Here is a 16,825-nt window from a genome sequence, read left to right on the forward strand (position 1 = left end):
TTTTTTTTTTTAACCTGCATGCTAATCCTTGAGATTACTGTCCTCACTAGCTAGCCATGGAGAAAGAGAACATTCCAGTCCAGTGAGGGTACAATCATTAAGTAGAGCATGAAGGGATCGGGGTAGTTGGCAGCTGCTGGCTGGTACTCCTGTGACAGCATGGTCCCTGCCACGTGTGTGACACGGGTTACTTCAGCCTCAGCCAGCACAGAATATGCTCAGCATCGTCCCTCCAAACGCCGGGGCCACCCCACGTCCTGGTCAACACCAGGCCGACGGCTGTGCCTTTGTCGCCATCCCCGTCGGCTCGTGTCCTATCTGCTCGTCATTGTCCAGGATGCCTCCACTCACCATCACCACTCCTGCTGACCCACGCGAGTGCCCTGAAACGTCACACCACCTGGCATGCTGCCCAGTCCTCCGTGACTCACTGCAGCGGAAGCCCCACAACCCACCCTCCTCCAGCTCGCACTTCCTTTTCAGCCTCCGGAGCCTTTGCCACCTGCTGCGAGTTGGCTGGCAGCCCTCCAAAAGATACACTCCAGTCCTAACCACCACTGCCTTAGAACAGGGTCATTGCCGGAGGCGTGAACTGAGGACATCCTGGAGTGGAGTGGACCCTGACACACTGGAACTGGTGTCCTGAGGAAGAATGCAAGGCGATGCAGGGAGAGCACCGCCATGCAATAGAGGGGAGGACCATGGCCCAGTGAAGCGATGACACCATACCGCCAAGCGACACCCAAGCTGCAAAAGAGGGAAGACACAGTTCCGCATAGCCTTCCCCTGGTTACCACAGGTGTCTGTTCACAACACAGGACCCTGCCTGGTGCACTCACTGGTGGTGTTTTCCTGTAAGGGCATCCACCTGCTGGCTTCCCACCCCTTCCACATAACTCATAATGCCACATTCATAGCCACCCAGCCCAGGATCCATGACCCAAGCAGGGATGTTCAGAAGCCAGACCTGCAGGGACTGGTTAGGTGGCATAGCAAGCCAATCCTCTGCCTGCAGCTACAGCATATTATAGGAGTGCTGGTTCGTGTTCCAGTGGTTCCACTTCCAATCCAGCTCCAGTCTTATGGCCTGGGAAAGCAGTGTTGGATGGCCCAAGGCTTGGGAGATCTGGAAGCAGCTCTTGGCTCCAAGCTTCAGGTCAGCACAGCTCCGGTGGCTGAGGTCATTTATGGAGTAAACGAGCAGATGGAAGACCTGTGTTTCTCTGTAACTCTGACCTAGAGAGTGAGAAATAGGTCTGATCTCTTCCCCTCACTTCTCCCATCCCATAGAAGAACCTGCATGAACAGGTCAGCTGGCTGCAAAGCACAACCACAGGACAGGGTCGCTGCAGGCTTCCGTCCACAAGCCAAGCCCGGGCCTCCTGGCCAGAGCAAGCTGGCTGGCAAAGCCTGCCCTCGGGTTGCCCATGGTTCAGAGAGGGAGGCCAAGATGCAGAGCACAGCGAGGCTGGGACTTTCCAGAAGTCAGCCAGGCCTGCACCTGCGAGTGGCTCGGCCAAAGCTGAGACCTGGTACATGCACAGGCATTCATTTTGCTTATTTCTCTCCTGTAATGAAAAGAACTGCCATGCATCGGGTACCTACCACCCTGATCATAATATAGATATTATTTCTAATGTTTAAGATACCCCAAAGGGGCTGGATGGTGGCACAGCAAGCTAACCCTCTGCCTGTGGCATCAGCAGCCCATACAAGCACACATACGGCTGCTGGTTCATGTCCCAGCTGCTCCACTTCCCTTCCAGCTCCCTGCTTGGGGCCTGGGAAAGCAGTAGAGGACGGCCCAAAGCCTTGGGACCCTGTACCCACATGGGAGACCCGTAAGAAGCTTCTGACTGCACTTCAGATTGGCCCAGCTCTGGCTACAGTGGCCACTTGAGGAGTAAACCAGTAGATGGAAGATCTCGCTCACTGTCTCTCCTTCTATGTAAAATTTGCCCTTCAAACAAAAATAAATCAATCTGAAACACACACACACATACACACCCTGTAAAACTAGCGCCAGAACTCTCATTTTGCAGATAAGAAAGCCAAAGCTGGGAGGGTTTATGTAGCTTTCCCTAGATGGCACAGCTGCAATGAGCAGAGGTGTATCTTAAACTGAGGCCTAAAGACTGTAGGTCCCCACGGTTAGGAGGTGAGAGAGATAGAACCTGAAGCTAGCCTGCCCACCCCCAAGCCCTCGCATCCTCTTTGGCAGGCTGGCTGGAGCCGGGCAGGCCTACGGCGAGGTCATCCTGTTACCGGAGCCGGGCTTTGGCTCAAAGGCCCTGAGATCCACCCTGGGTCTTGCAGCCTGACTCACATCCACACAAACCACGTGAGCCCAAGAAAGACGCAAGGATTCCCATCTCCCAGCTGACCTTCAGGGCTAGACACAGGAACCAGAGCGTCAGCCTGCTCAACACTGTTTTCTTCCTGTGCACTCAGGACTTGGGAACTCAGCATCTGAGTCGGCCTCGGCCAGGGTAAAGTCCCTGTACAGTGAGGGAGTTCAAGTGGGTCACGTGAAAGCTCCTTTCGTCAGCCAAGCCTCAGGGACTTGTGTCTAACATGGATTGGCCTTGGACAGGGGTCGGGGAGGCTGCAAGCCACTGCCCACCACTTCCTCCTGTCTGAAGAATTGTGGTCTGAAGAATTGGTATCTACCTCCTCCACCAGGACTCATATATGGAGGCCCTGATCCCCAATGGGGGATGGCGTGGTTGGGTGGTGGTGCTGGGGTGATTAGATGTAAACAAGGTCATGAGGACAGAGGCGCCATGATGCATGCTTTTATATAAAGAGATCAGAGCTGGTTCTCCTTCTCTTTCTCCCGTGAGAACACATCTGTAAGCCAGGAAGACAGCCCTCACCAGAACCTGGACCTGCGGCAGCTTCCAGAACATTAAGAAATAAAGCCTTCCAGTCTACGCTACTTGTTACAGCAGCTGAGCTGCCCAATACACCCAGGCTGCCCGGTTCTACCAACTGCCTCTGCTGGAGCGGGTTGGTACCATCAACTTGGGAATGCCCAGCTCCTCGGCAGATTATTGGCACCTGGGACTTAGAGTGGCAGCCCCGGTCCGGTGCCCGGTGGAATGGGCAGCTCCTGCAAGAACAGGAGAAAGGCCCAGGCTTTGATTAGCAAAACACGTCAGTCTTTTTTTTTTTTTTCCCACAATCACTTAAGCTGATGTTTGGAGCTCCGGTCCTTCTCCCCATTGTGTGTCAAAGCTCGCAGATTAACTCTCAAACACAAGTTAATTTCCAAGTCTCTGGAGAGCTACGACTGTACCTTTCTCCCTCCCTCCCTCCCTCTTCCGAAACATGCAGCCCCAGCAAGCCACCTGCACATCACCTATTTCACTTCTCCCCACCACGCTCTTCCTCTGGTGGCAACTAATTAGTGAGCCATAAATTGGTTTTGTAATTTGGGAGAGCTTTGGTTTGGTTTGACTTCCACCCCCCTCCCCCAGTCTATCCGGGCAGGCTTGGCCAGTTCACCCACAGGGGTCCTCATTAAAGTCTGAAAATACATTGTAAAACAGAGCTGGAAATACAGAGCCAGACATTACAGCAGCCTGTTAACAAGGAAATCAGTGCAAATTAAGACACAGCCAGACAGAAACCAAAGCAACTTGCCACTGCATAAATTACACGTGTTGGGGGGGGCAGGGAGCAGCACTAACGCTGGAAAGGCCACCACAAAAACCCCTGAGGGACACAACACTGCGACGATAAGTATGTCCAGCCTCCACTGACGCACAACTTAAAATAGATGATGAGGCTTTCTGTGGCAACTCTAAATTGCTCTGTGACTCGAATAAAAACACGCCCTGCTCCATTCATAATTTACAGGCTCCGAGGGGGCGCTGGCTTGTCAGCATCCCTCGTTGGACCTCAGCGTGCAGAGGGCCAGCCAGGGGAGGCGGGAATTGGGAAGACACTGAAGCCGGCTTGAGACAAACCAGGAGTCAGCGGGGCACGAGCCTCCATGTGGCTTGCTGTGAAATGGGAAGTGTGCAGGTTCATCCCTCAGAGGGGACAGTGAGGCCCCCAGAAGAACCAGGTACAGGCCCTGTGTCAAGCACAACCGCAGCTAACAGGGTCTTTGATGCACTGTTTACTCACCCACACCTTCCTTCATCCACTCTTTTTTTTTCTTTAAGATTTATTTCTACTTTACAGGAAAGTTAGAGTAATGGAGAGAAGGGGAGACAGAGACATCTTCCATCTGCTGGGTCACTCCCCAAATGACCACAATGGCCAGAACTGAGCTGATCCGAAGCCAGGAGCCAGGAGTTCTTCCAGGTCTCCCACTCAGATGCAGGGTCCCAAGGCTTTGGGCCGTGCTCGACTGCTTTCCCAGGCCCCAAGCAGGGAGCTGGATGGGAAGTGGAGCAGCCAGCACATGAACCAGCACTTCCAAGGTGAGGATTTAGCCACTGAGCCATTGCGCTGGGCCCTCATTCATCCACTCGAACTCACACGCAGCACAGAAGGTTGCCTGACAGCTGAACCTGGCGTGGTCCTGGGCAAATTCCTTCCCATTTCACCTGCCCATGGTGGACTCGTGTGTACTCCCACTCAAGGGTGGACACACCCCTGCATCTCAGTGCCTGCTGGATGTGACTCTTTCTCTCCACGGCCACAGCCCAGAGGTCCCTGCAATGCAAGCCACGCCCTCTCAGCTGACAGCAGGGACCAGCCCTGGGGAGCTGGGACACTCCATCTACAGGGCAGGTTGCTGATGCTGGTCTTTCTGAGCCTTGCCTACCCTGAGGATCAGGTTCAAATACTTGAATGGACACCTGACGCTCCTCCCAGCTGTCCCTGTCCATCAGTCGGGGCTCCCACTCCCTGGCCCAGCCATGCTCAACCTCCAGAATGCCAGCCTCAGCAGAATGAGGGCTTTGGGTGGTTCGGATCAGACTCACCCTCAGCACCGAGGACGGTCCCAGGAGCCCCTAGCCTCCGCTCTGCCCACAGCAATACCCTGGCCTCTCACTTCACTGGGCTAATCCGCACTGGTGGTTAAAGACTGGGCATTCAGGCGACAACAGGTAACTTTTACAGATCAGCTCTTGGCTACACCCTACGGCTGCTGTATCTTCAACACCCCATCCTGAACACAGCTTCTCCTTTGAAAGGTGAGACACCCAGCATGGGTCCTTTTCCTTACTTGACTAGAATGTGTGAGTGGCTGACTCTCTCTCTTAAGGTGGCAACTTGGTTAAATCCAGCATATGCCGGCAAAGCGCCAGGGGCAGGAGACAGTGAGGTCTCTGCAATGACAGACCCTTGCCTGCCTGCACCCTAAGCACTGGCTTTCTTGCCTTCATTCTGAAGGGCACAGCTTTTGAGCTAAGGGCTCCCAGCAGTGGTCTCATGGCTTGTAGCAGCGATTCCCTGCTGAATGACTGTATTTGGGAGGCTTAAGAGAGGAACTAATGGCACAATAGAAATGGCAGCTTTGAACCTGCAGCTAGTTAAGCAGCTGGCACTAAAGCACCATGGATCAATACTGCAGTGTCTTTTCTTTACTGTAAGATTGAGGTCTTTACTGTACCATTCTTTACTGTACCATTGAGGTCACTGCATTTGGACATGCCCCCACCTACAAAACAGAGGCACGAGGTGAAAGCCTACAGTCCCTCCGAGCCCACAGCTTGCCCCAACAGACAGGAGAGCTTCCTGGGATTTCTAAATGTCCACATGACCTATTTTCCCAAGTGCAAAGACATGAAGTTGCCTGTTCCCCAAATACTGAGAGTTTATGAGAAGACAGGACAACACGTCCCAAAGCAAACATCTCAGGGGTCATGGTCATGGTCCCAACACAAAAGGATTCGTCCCCAAGGACAGACTTCCTAGACCTGCATCTGAGCTACTGTATGGATGGAAAGGAAGACGATACAACGGGACGACAGCAGCCCTGTCCAGAATGCTCTTTCTACCCGAGGTCCCATAGCAAGCACCAGATGACAAGGCCTCATCACAGTGTCCTACACAGTGAGTGCCAGCCTGGCTGTCATCCTCCCCCAGCACTTGCAAAGTCCTCAGAATAGCAGATGGCAGGGAAAGGTGTCCTGGGCAGTCAGAGGGGGAGGCATTCTTCCCCAAGCCCGTTATTCTAAGAACAGAGAGGGAAGCAAGTGTTTGACACAGTCATTCATTCTTCCCCAAGACCCCTTTTAGAAACAGCCCTCAAGTCCCTGGGAGCCTCTTGACCTTTGAATGGAGAATATTGATCTCTGACTGCCAGCTAAGCCACGGCTGGTAGCGGCAGCAGTGGCAGTATTGACTTCATTCATAATCAAACTGGGGGCAGGGAACGGGCAGGCAGGTGCAAATATAACATACTGTACGTAAGCGAGGGTGTCCACAACTCTCAGCATCACTGCTACCGATTCAAGTCAGTGGGCTGATGTCTCAGCTTTGCTGCCTGGAACCAACTCTCTCATGCTCACAGACCAGTGTCGCTTTAAAAATAAAAATCGCAATTTCTTTTATTTGAGAGACAGAGAGATAAGAAGAGACAGAGCTTTCATCTGCTATTTCACTCCCCAAACGCCCAGGAGCCAGGAATTCAATCTAGATCTCTCACGTGGGTGACAGGGATCCAGGGACTGGATCCAGGGACTGGAGCCGTTACCTGCTGCCTCCCCTGGTTCGTAAGAGCAAGAAAATGGAAGTGGAGTGGAACCCGGACTCCGCCTCCATCATGGAGGCGTCATGTTCCTCCTCTCCCACATCAGAGCTGTGGGTCATTCCAAGTCAGAAGATCAAACCCACACTTGGGAATCCTAGCCTGTGGCTTGAATCCAGCTGCTCAGCCACCCAGGGGACCTAGGCAAGGCACTCCTCAGCTTGGGCATTTTCAAGAACCACGTAACTTTCTCATCACAGATGACACTGGCCTCGCCTTGGCCTGGATGTTCAGCTGCAAAGAACCAAACGAGTGTTGCTGTAACAAGGTTATTTGCTAGATCTCGGAGTGTCTCACATAGTTCCAGATGGTGGAACCTTGGAAAGAATACCATCTGTCCTCTTTTTCTAAGGCATGAGCAATATATTCCTGTCTCCTGGTGTAATGCAGGTTGTTTGACGTCTCCCTTATTTTAACTGCTTGAAAACTTTGAGTTTCAGTTGGTACTAAGTTATTAGCATCAATGTTAAACTTCCAATGCTTGGATTTTCTCTGCACTACCCTATCATTTTTAAATTTGCGAATGTTCAACAGCACTTCCGGGTTCAAATTTAAGCATAACACTGGCAAAATTACAGGCCCTGAAGGCCAAGGCCAAACTTGCTAACTGCCTGACAAATGTGGGGGCTGGGGTGCGGGGGGGGGAGCGGTCTCGTTGCCTTGCCATGCAGACCTGAGTAGGAAATGGACAGAGGAGTCCCAAGCAACAGTGCCCTCTGAGAAAGATGTCAATGGGTTTGTGATGGCTTGTTTGTTCTTAAAAAAAAAACAATCATTTTTAATATGCTTAATCTGCCAACAAGTGAAGGTACAAAGTAGATCACGCAGTATGAGAGCAAACACCCTTCATTTCTCTCTGGGTCTATGCGCTATGGTGATGTGGCTGCCCCTGGACCTTGGCTACCATATGAGCTAAGGCTGTGGGGCTTCAGGCCACACTCGTTAACTGTCAGTGGAGTTGCACAAGTCCAGAAAGGGATGCCAACTCACAGAGGCCCAGAGAGGCAGTCTGCCCTTTTCCCACTTCCAGAGGCTTTTCCTCTTCCCCTACGAGTGACATCCAGTCGGGTGGTGGATGTTACCCTTCCTGTCCCAGAATGCACAGGTTCCATCTTCCCAAGCCAGATTCACAACAGAACAAGTCAAGCATGAATAGTGGATATGGACAGGAGGAAATGGCACAGAGATATCGAAGGCTCGCACTGGGGGGTTGGCCCAGGAATGAGCAAAATCCAGAGTTCTAAAGCTGGGGGAAGGATGGCAGTTGGGCCTTAGGCAGGGGCAGGCGCCTTGGGAATGTAACTGAGAAGCAGGCCTGACCCTTCAGCCAAAGCAGAGCACCTGAAGGGAGAACAGGAGTACAGAGTTGTGTTACAAGGGACAATGAATAAAGGGGTTCCTGCCAAGCAGGACTCTTAATGCCTGCATACCTTAACTTACTTCCTCCTTATCCCAATCCTATAGCATAGGTTCCATTACTGTCTCATTGTAGAGACAGGAAAAATGAGATCTAGCAAGCACCTAGCCCAGTGTCCCAGAGCTCACAGGAACAGACCCAAGAGACATGGTCCCAGATCCCATGGTTCGCTCATATGCGTATGTCCCATCCAGAGCCAGGAGTCCAAACACTGGAACAAATATTATTTAGTGTCAAGCACTAATTTAGGCGCTGGAGGTATGAATCAGACAGATAAAGGTATTCCTCCAACAAGCTGGCATTCCAATGTAAAGGACAAGGAACAAAGATGATCTCTGCCGTGCTACGCATTATGGAGCTAAAACAGGAGAGAGTGAGAGACATGCGTGGGGAGAGAGCCAACACTGCAAAGGCCTCGCCAAAGACATGCCACGTGAGAAAGGATCAGCGTCAACCGCCGAGAGCAGAGCTTGCAAGTAGGCAGGAGCAGCCAGTGCAAAGGCCCTGAGGCAGGGACATCAGTGCAATGCTGAGTGCAGGAGGGACCTTGGACGTGAGGCTGGAGTGGGTGGACTGAGATTGCAGGCACCAGCACCTCCAGCAATCGCACGTGTGAGCCAGTCAGGAGCTGGTCAAGTCAACCTTTCCAACAACAGAAACCATTTTTCTTAAGTTGCCTCTTACACCAGGGTGGCACAAAAATCCTTTATCAGCACCCCTAAAGAGGAAAAAAAAAGATGGAATTCCAATCTCCTTGTCTTCACAGCCACCATGGCACAGTCCACCCAAGTCTTAACGGACGGACGCTCTGCTGCTTGTGTAACTCCTCCCTCCTGCAGGATGCACCCCTGGAGTGCTGGCTCAGCCACTCACTGGCACAAAACTCCTCCGCCTCGACTGCCACACCTGTGACATCAGAAAAGCACAGCTCAATCGCAAGAACTCAGCAAGGCGATGCCCAGAGCCTGGCGCCTGGGGACCACCTGGGAAGAGCCGGCTGCTGTGCAGCTCTTGTGTTGCTGCAGACAGAGGTGCGCACCCAGTGCCAGCCCACACGGGATTAGCAGAAAAGTGTCTCTAGACCTTGGCCTCCAACTGCCACGGCTTGTCACGGAGACTTTGCATCCTGTGGGGCAGCCCCCGCAGTTCCAATGGACAGTGTTTCTGTAACAAATACACTATTTCCTTTAAAAGATAACTAACATCTTACAGGGTCTGCTGTACACCTACCTCTAAGCTAATGGCTTACAGGGATGATTGAATTTTTTAAAGATATATTTATTTTTTATTTGAAAGGCAGGGTTATACGTACAGAGAGACAGTGAGCTCTTCCATTCACTGACTCACTCTCCAAATGGCCGCAACAGCCAGAGCTGGGCCTATCCAAAACCAGGAGCCTGGAACTTCTTGTGGGGGTCTCCCTTGTGGGGGCAAGGGCCCAAGCACTTGAGCCATCTTCTGCTACTTTGCCAGTTGCATTAGCAGGGAGCTGGATCAGAAGTGAACAGTCAGAACTTGAACTGGTGGGATGCCAGCTACACCGGTGAATGATTAGCCTACTAGACCATGGCACCAGCCCCAGGGATGACTTGATTTAATCCTCATAGTATCCTATCAGCTAGGTCCTATCATGGTCTGTTCTTAGAAGAAAGTAAAGCTGGCGCCGATGACTGACATACAAAGAGATCTCCCAACAGTTCACAGCAAAAGCTTATTATGGAAAAAACTGCATGGATTTCAAAAATGTTTGCTCCAAAATAAATTTTTCTTTTAATTCCCTTTCCATGAACTTTTTCAAGTCCCCTTGTAACTTTTCCAGGGTCCCAAGAATAGTGCAATTTTGCGATGCTACTGACTATGCTAGGAGCAGAGACAAAGAAGTATATGACACCAGTTTGAATAGTGCCCCCTCAAATCCCATGTCCATCCAGACCCCGGGAACATGACCTTCCTCGTAAACAGAGTTTCAGCATACGTAACCAAGTGAAGATGAGGACACACTAGATTAGGGTGGGTCTTAAATCTGAAAATGGCATCTTTAGCAGAAGAAAATGTGGACACAGGCCAGAACACCAGGTGACAAACAAGAAAGAGACAGAGTCTCCAAATCCAGAACACGGAAGGTCACCCGCAAACACCAGAGACTGGGGGACAGGCAAGAGACGGTCCCTCCCCTGGAGTGTCCAGAGCCGACCAATCCCACTGGCGCCTCGGAGTGGAGCATCTGGCCTCTTAAACTGTAAGCACATCAATTCCTGCTGCTTTAGGCTTCTGGATGGGCGAGAGTTCATCCATGCCATCCTAAGAAACACTGTCAGCAAAAAGGAGACCTGTGAAGCGAGCTATGTGGTCCTGGGGCCCTGTGTGGCCAGGAGAGCCTTTGTCTGTTGCCAGGGCTCCCTACCAGCAGGAGAAGGCCATGACTACTCAGCCCGGGGACCCTTGGGGACCTGGCTTCCTGTCCACACAACATGGAACCAGGCTGCTTGGGATATGCAAGCACAGGCAAGCCCATCCAACTCCACCCACCTCCGACCTCCGAGACGCCCTTTCTGCTCAGGCAAGAGGGGCGTGCTTAAGATTTCAGCTGAAATACTAAGCTCGATGTTTTCCCTCAATAACTGCTAAAAAGAAGACCCTAAGCATTTAGCTCCCCAAGGCCTTAGCAAGATCTGGGCAAGCTATCTGTTTTTCATTCTCTCTCCCTGGGAATCATCTACCACCTGCACAACCCAGGGAGGCATTTCAGGGCATCCTGGACCCCTAAGGTCCGCTCACAGATGGGTATGTGTCCACTGACACTCTGTGCTGCAGGAAGCTCTGTGCTATGCACACGCGCAGGATCACGGGTGCCAAAGTCCAGAGCTAGAGAGGGGTGCATGACTTCTGGCAGCTGCCCTGACAATCGCTACAAGATTCATGAAGCGAGGGTGTCAGTGACGCTGGCTCCTTCTGGAAGCTTCGGGTCAATCTGTTCACTCCCTCTCCCCTTTCCTCCCTCCTGGCTTCCTGTGGCTGCCAGCAGTCCTGGGCCTGTGGGCGTTCTACTCTAGGTGACCCTCCTCTCTGGGCCCTGTGTCTTTGCCTCTCCTCATGACAAGAGTCCTTGGATTAACGAAGCTCCACTCTGAACTGATTTCACCATCAAGACCCTTCACTAGTTACATTTCTAAATGACATCATATCCTGAGGATGCAAATTCACATCCCAGGGGTGTGAACTGGGGATGGGGTGGAGGAGACTGCACAGTTGAACCCAACTCAGACAATTAGATGCTAACGCAATAAGGATGAGAAACAGCAATGGCAGGTTACGCCTGAGGCATTGAGAAAGTTCGTTAGAGGAGTTCACATGGAGCTGCGATCTAAACAGTGACCTTAACACTTCCTGCTGAGACAGGAAGTGGACCGCATGGCAGGAAGGAAGAGCTCATTTGACAGGTGAGGGGGAGGCAACAACAGGGCTGGTGGAAGATGGGAGGGCCTGGGAAAGGCATGAGCTTGTACGATGTCGTTAGAGCTGCAAATGATGATGCCCTTAGGATGACAGATGCTTTAGAAAAGCTGGATGTGGTGGGCTGTTTCTAGAAGGCTCACCTTGGCTGAGGAGAGGAAGATGCAATGTAGGGGGTAAGACCAAAAGCAGGAAGTCCCTCACACATACACATGTACACACACACCCCCACACACACCACACAGGTCCCTGTCTCAGGGTGATGGCTCCTGGCTCAAGCATCACAGTGGCCAAGGCTTGGGAGAGCCCCACATGTCCTCCCAAAGCCAGCACTGAACATGGGCAGATGGGACCTTGCAGGCCAACCTGGGCAACGCTGGCCCAAGAAGCAAACCCCAAAGCTGGGAAAGGCTGGCAATTGCCCTACATGCACACCACAGCCAGACCTTCCAACCATACTCAGGCAACCTGCCGCACAGACCCAAGAGAGGCACGTGTCCCCCTGCACCTCCTAAGCACCAGCATGCCTTAAACCTAAGTCTTGGTTGCTTCTGAGGAAGCGTGCACACCTCATGGGTACTCTTTTTTTCTTCTGTCTTATTTTGATGATCTTTACATAGTTGGTTAGGATACAAAGGGTCAAGGGCTATAGGAAAATGGATAAGACCATTGTTTCCACATTCTCTCTCTCTCTTTTTTTTTTTCTGTTTTTGGGGAAAGGGGGAAGGATAAAGGGAGAAGCCCCACCCAGTCTCCCACCCATCCCAAGGTCCCCGACATGGGGCATGCTCTGAGGGCACTACTCAAGTTGTTTTTTTGTTTTTTGGTTTTTTTTTTTTAAGATTTATTTATTTTTCATCCGATCTCAAAAGATTTATTTATTTTCATTACAAGGTCAGATATACAGAGAGGAGGAGAGACAGAGAGGAGGAGAGACAGAGAGGAAGATCTTCCGTCCAATGATTCACTCCCCAAATGACTGCAATGGCCGGTGCTGTGCCGATCCGATGCTGGGAACCAGGAACTTCTTCTGGGTCTCCCATGTGGGTGCAGGGTCCCAAAGCATTGGGCCGTCCTCAACTGCTTTCCCAGGCCACAAGCAGGGAGCTGGATGGGAAGTGGAGCTACTGGGATTAGAATCGGCGCCCATATGGGATCCCGGGGCATTGAAGGCGAGGACTTTAGCCACAAGGCCACGCCGCCGGGCCCTGCTCAAGTTGTTTTAATAGTTCACAGTTCTGTATTGCTGTCAATCTCGCCATTCCAAGCACGATGAAATCTCTCTAGAATCCACTAGCTGACATAGTCCACCTTAGAGTCTCCATTTGCCCTGATTTTCACGGCCAACACTTGGCTGGGGTAGTTGATTAATTTGTTCTGTCCTTTGTCCTCTGTCCTCTGTTGTGGTACCAGGTGTCTTTTGCAGCCTCCAATGGACTGCCATATCCTCCATGTGTTTCTGAATATGCTGTCTACTGCTCCGTCTGAGCCACTGAGGAGACTCAGGTTTGATACTTGCACTCCACGGTCAGACTATGGAACTGCACTTCTCTTCATAGTTGGGGTTCTTTATGAGTTCAGCAGTTCAGTTGGGTGGATCCCCAAAGAAACTTCTTTTGAGGTGATCCCAGACCTGATTCTTGTATGTGAATGCCAGTGCAGGATCCAGCAAAGTCCGTCTCCCCAATCAGTTTATGCATATGCTGGTGGTTGCAATTGCTGGGTCAGTTCTGTTTCCAGACCTGTCTTCCACACGAACCCATGGGTGTTGCAGTCCAGCCCGATCCTGCCCACCACACACTCGGACCTACACAAATCAGTGGGAGCTGCAGCCTAGTCAGAGTGACCCGCAATAACCCCCACGAGGCCCGCCCCCTGCCCTGGTTCCCGTGCTTGCCAGTGTGTACAACAGAATGGTCCAGTCTGTTCCATATCCCATTCAGCTCTCATACGTATCAATGGACTTTGAAGCCTAGTTCAACCCAACCAGCCCCACCATCCAACCCACACATGTGCCAGTGGGTGCCATTCTCTAGCCATGCTTGCCCCAGTCCTGGTTCTCATGTTCACCAGATGGAGTGGCAACCCAAGAGGGAGGTGCCCACTATTTCCCTACTGCGCCCACTCCTGGATCATGCACTCTCCAGGTGGTTCTCCAGTTTGTCTTGACAGAATTAACCCCCGAGCCAGCATTTGCCAGTTGGTGCTGTGGCAAAGCCCAATCAACCCATACTCACTCTGACATGCATGTACCAGCAGATACAGTCTGCCCAGTTTGGCTTTTCCCTGATCCAGTTCACATGAGGCCAACAGGTGTTGTAGCCCTGCCCATCCTGGTCTGCCCCCATCCCAACTCACGCTCTCCAGTGGGAGTGGCAGTCCAGCAGGGGAGCTCCATGCAGTCCCCTTATTGGCTTTGCCCTCTCCCCTCCCCTGGTTCCCACGTGTGCTGGTTGGGTGCTGCAACCCAGTCTGGCATGACCTGCCTTGCCTCAGGACTTGCAAGTGGGTGCTGTAGCCTGGCCGAGCCTGGCCCACCCCCAATTCTAGCTCATCCTGGTGGGGGCTACAGCCTAGCCTAGCCCAGCTGGCACCCAGACCCAGCCTTAATGTGTACTGGTGTGTGTTGCGACCATACCTGGCCTGATCCACACTCTATTCTAGTGCTTATATCCACCAGTGGGTAATATGAACTGGCCCAGCCAGGTCCACCTCCGACTTATGCCAAATGTATGCTGCTGGGTACCGTTCCGGCCTGGTCTGGGCCGCTCCCTATCGTGGTTCTTGTGCTCACCTGCAGGGACTGTGTCCTGACAGAGGAGTTTCCCAAGCTCCTCCATCAGAACCTCTCCCATTGCCAGATCTCACACAAACCAGTGGGTCTATGGACCAGCCCTACTTAGTCCACTTCCTGTCCTAGCAGGAACAGTGGCCTTTCCTGACTGGCCTTCAACCCATTCTGGTTCTTATTGTTGGATGTTTCAGCCCAGCCAAGCCTGGTCCACACCCAGACACAGCTTACACATGGCTCAGTAAGGGCAGAGACCTAGCCTAGCCTGTCCTACGCCTAACCTGGTCCTCATGAGCACCAGTTGGTGCTGGAGTCTAGCCCAATCCAGTGTGCTCAGCCCCAGTCCACACTTGTGCCGAGGGACACTGCAACCATATCCAAACCAGAATGCAGTTCCCACTCTGGCCCCTGCACTCACCAGTGGGAACAACCCAACCAGGATGTCCCCTTAGCTCCCAACCAGGCCTGTTGCAAGCCATAGATCCCACATGTATCAGTGGTTGCTCTGACCTAGCTTGGCATAATCCCTCACCTGTCATGACCTTTGCCTTTGGATGCTGTAGCCTGTTCTGAACCAGCCTGCCCCCAGTCCTGACTCTCAATGGCGGGTGTTGGAACCTGGTCCTACTCAGTCTGCTCCCATCCCTGGCTCATGCAAACCAGTAGGTGTAACAGCCTAGCCCAGCATGACCGGTGCTCCAGCCTGATTTCTGCTCTTGATGATGAGTTAAGGTTTGTTCAGCCCTGCCCTGTCCGCCCACTTCCAAAACCAACCCACACATTAGGCAACAGTTGGAGCCACTTTGCCCAGCTTGCCCGGCCCCAGGCCTGGATCATGTGATCACCAGTGGGAGTCATGACCCACCAGGGGAGTTTTCCACATTTTCCCAATTGGTCAACTCCAAGACCCAGATCTCATACATGCCAGCAGGTGTTAGGCCCTTGCCCGGCATAGCCTACTCCTCCATCTTGGCCTTGTATGAGCTGATAAACGCTGTGGCCCAGCCCACCCGACACCTTGTTTTAGGATGCACATGCGGGTCCTGCAGCCTGGATCTGCCCAGATTGTTCTCAGTCCCTGTACCTGTGAGTAATGGCAAGTTCCATGTTCACACCTAACTCAGCCCATCACCATCCCAACCCTTAAGCTAACCTAAGCAGTGGGACTTGTATTTCCACAAGGTTGGGCCCACACCACCCCCGCCCTCCTGAACCTACCCGTGTATCTGATTCTCTCATATGCTTGTTTGTGTCATGGCCCTGCCTAATGTGACCCTTCCCCTATCTGACATTCAATCAGGTACTAGGATCTGACCCTGCCAGACAGGCCCCCAGCCCTAGCTTTCGCATGGACTGGTGTGTGGTAGTCAGCAATGTTCCATGATAATAAGCCCTAGGACATGTGTGTCAGGACTCACATGTGGGCTGGTGTATCAGTCTAACCCATACAGATCGTCCAGACTCCCCCCTCTAAAGCACTGGTCTCACTCAGTCCCCTCGCTTACCAGCAAGTACAGTGACCCTGTCGTTGGGAGTCCCTCAGGATTTATTCCCCACCAACACACACAGTGGCCTTATCCATGAATGTCCTTAGGCAGAATTCCACACCCCCAAGACTCCAGAGCTCACCACCAGGAGGTCAGCGGGTGAAGCCCGGCGCCATTTGGTGTGCTGGCCACCCAGGTAAGCCTGGGACTCACTCACTGCATGGCAGTGGTGGCTGTGCCTAGGGTCCCAAGTATTGAGTCCAACCTAGCTCAGATATCCCCAGCAGCCAACCAGCCTGCTGGAAGCTCCCACCACCCAGGCCCCGCCCTAGCTCCCAAGAGATCCCTTCACAGTGTCCTTACCACAAAGGAAGAAACCTCTCGGGCCCAGGCAAGCCCAGGACTTGGTCACTGCATGGCAGCAGTGGCTGTGGCTAGGGCCCCAAGCATGAGTTTGACCTGGCTCAGGTACCCCCACAACTGGCCAGCTACTGGAAGATTCCCTCATGATTACTCTTCAAAGGCCACTGGCTCCTGATCTGACATTTGAAGTGCAGCAGATTAGGCCACCACCTGTCATAGAAGCACTACCAATTGCAGTTCAGGCTGCTCCACTTCCACTCCAACTCCCTAATACGTTCATGGGGAAGCAGCAGAGGATGACCAACCTTTGGGGTCTCTGCCAATCATGTAGGAGACATGGATGAAGTTTTTGACTCCTGGCTACAGCCTGGTCCAGGACCAGACATTATAGTCATTTGGGGAATGAGCCAGTAGATGGAATAAAGCTTGGTGTATGGGAAGGGTAGCCTTTAACGTCTTCATTTCATTCAGCCTTTCAAATAAATCTTGTTTTTTTAAAAGACTTATTTTTATCAGAAAGTCAGATACACAGAGAGGAGGAAAGATAGAGAGGAAGATCTTCCATCTAATGATTCACTACCCAAGTGGCCTCAGCGGCAGGA

At 52.3% G+C, this 16,825-nt stretch overlaps 1 protein-coding gene across 6 annotated transcripts in view; it reads right to left on the reverse strand.

Moving 5' to 3' along the window:
- ARSG (arylsulfatase G) overlaps positions 1-16,825 on the reverse strand; it is a 116,571-nt gene that overhangs the window by 56,584 nt on the left and 43,162 nt on the right. The gene's annotated exons all lie outside the window — the stretch shown is intronic.

This window comes from Ochotona princeps, chromosome 17 (genome assembly GCF_030435755.1).
Source record: "Ochotona princeps isolate mOchPri1 chromosome 17, mOchPri1.hap1, whole genome shotgun sequence".
NCBI lineage: Eukaryota > Metazoa > Chordata > Mammalia > Lagomorpha > Ochotonidae > Ochotona > Ochotona princeps.